The sequence below is a fragment of the Mus caroli genome, chromosome 6, assembly GCF_900094665.2.
Source record: "Mus caroli chromosome 6, CAROLI_EIJ_v1.1, whole genome shotgun sequence".
NCBI lineage: Eukaryota > Metazoa > Chordata > Mammalia > Rodentia > Muridae > Mus > Mus caroli.
The window spans coordinates 128,635,960-128,638,437 of record NC_034575.1 but is presented as its reverse complement, the minus strand read 5'-3'; positions in this window follow the sequence as shown (position 1 = coordinate 128,638,437).

Here is a 2,478-nt window from a genome sequence, read left to right as displayed (position 1 = left end):
CAAAATATTGATTGTAATTACTATACTTTCAATTCTTAACTATCTGTACATATATTTTCAGACAGACAAATAGATATGTAGGTACAGAGAGAGAGAAGGAGGAAGCGAAGAAGGAGGTATATTTATTAAACTTATAAGTAACCTTATCTCTGTATAATGGTACTTCTGATGTTTTGTTTACTTGTTTAATCCTTTATAAATCACTAAATTTCCTATGTACTGTTCATATACATTAAAAAACAGATGAATAAAAGTTAAAATCTGTAAAACAAACAAAAAAATCTGTGTGGTTAACATTTTTTCTTAGACAAGGGGAAGAGTGTTTGTTGCAACTTCACAGACACTAATCACTGCTCTTTCAGGCCTAATCAAGTGCTTTGCTGCTCTTACTGGCATGATTTTAGTGGTCTAAACATAATGGAGTTTCTTCCTTTTTAAAACAAGGTGTTGTTTAGCTCAGGCCAGCCTCAAACTTGCTGTGTACTTGCAGATGATTTTGAATTTCCATGTCTCAAGTGTTTGTCTCTTGAGCACTGAGACTATAAGGGACGCACCAACAAGCCTGATTTTATTCCATGCTAGGGATCAAAACCAGGCCTTTGTGTAAACTGGGCAAGCATTCTACTACCTAAACTCAATACTTACTTGCCCTGTATTTTGAGGTTCTATTTTGAACCCACTTCTATTATAAATTTGTCTCTGGGAATTTGATGTTCAAGTTTTCAGTGTGTTCTGCCAGCAAGGAATTGACTTTAAGTATTAACAATGTCTAAAGACATGACCAGTCTTGAAATTTTGTTTCTTTCCACCACCACCCCCACCACCCCCACTCCACCCCCCGAGACAAAGTTTCTCTGTATACACCTGACTGTCCTGGGATTTTTTTTTCAACAGGATCTCTATATATAGAACAGGCTAGACTCAAACTCGAAGTGATTCTATTAGTTTCTCATTTGCCATGACACTCAAGTTAGATATCATTAAAACTAAAATTTTACGTTGTACAATATGATGAAATGTGGTAATATATTTTGGTTCCAATGCTCACATATACAAGGATGTTGTTAGTACCTCTCATACCAACAAATCTTTACAATTTCTTTCCTGTTGAATGCCATGGTTCAAAGATAAATATTGTCACTTAAGCCCTTTGCTGAATGCATGTTTTCTCATTTATTCCTGACAATACTGCCTTTCTGGGACTCTTGTTTCTTGATAGCATTCATCCTTACTACTAATTTTGGCGGGGCACAGCCAGAGGGCTCACTTATATATGAGTGTTTTTTGGTAGTTGGGTGTTTTATGTTTTTATGTTTTGTTTTGTTTTTATGAACATTTGCTCAAAGGAAATTAAGATTTACTACTAATCAACTTCTTCAGCACATTTTTTTCTTTTATTGAATTTTTTTACATTTCAAATATATCCCCTTTCCTGGTCTCCCTTCCGAAAAGCCACTATCCCATCCCCCACCCCACCCGTTTCTATGAGGAAGCTTCCCCACCCACACACCCACTCCCGCCTTTCCACCCTGGTGCTCCCCTACACTGGGGCATGAGCCTTCACAGGACCAAAGGCCTCTTTTCCCAGTGATGCCACACAAGGCTCTTCTCTGCTATATATGTCGCTGGACCCATGGGTCACTCCATGTGTTCTCTTTGGTTGGTGGTTTAGTCCCTGGGAGCTCTGGGTTGGGGGTGTCTGGTTGGTTAATGTTGTTCTTCCTATGGGGTTGCCCTTCAGGTCCTAGTTGGCTACAAAGCATCTCCCTCTGTATTTGTGAGGCTCTGGAAGACCGTATATGGGATGGATCTCCAGGTAGGGCAGTCTCTGGATGGGCTTTCCTTCAGTCTCTGCTCCACACAGTCACCAAATCCAGACACTAGTGTGGATGCCAAGAAGTACATGCTAACAGGAGCCTGATATAGCTGTCTCCTGAGAGGCTCTGCCAGAGTCTGTCATATATAGAGGTGGATGCTCATAGCCACTCATTGAATCATTGAACTGATCAGGAGGTCTCCAAAGGGGGAGTTAGAGAAAGGACTGAAGGAGCTGAAGGGGTTTGCAACACAATAGGAATAACAACAATATCAAGCAACCAGAGATCCCAGTGTTTAAATCTCCATCAAGGAGTACACATAGAGGGACCTATGGCTCTAGTTGTATATGTAGCAGGGGATGGCCTTGTCGGGCATCAATGAGAGAAGCTGTTAGTCCTGTGAAGGTTTGATGCCCCAGTGTAAAGGAATGTGAGGGCAGGGAGGCAGGAGGAGGAGAGATGGGATGGCGGTTTCTAGGGGGAAATCGGGAAAGAGGATAATATTTGAAATGTAAATGAAGAAAATATCCAATTACAAAACAGAGAAAGAAAGAAAGAAAGAAAGAAAGAAAGAAAGAAAGAAAGAAAGAAAGAAAGAAAGAAAGAAAGAAAGAAAGAAAGAAAGAAAGGAAGAAAAGAAGAAATAAAGAAAGGCTGGTCA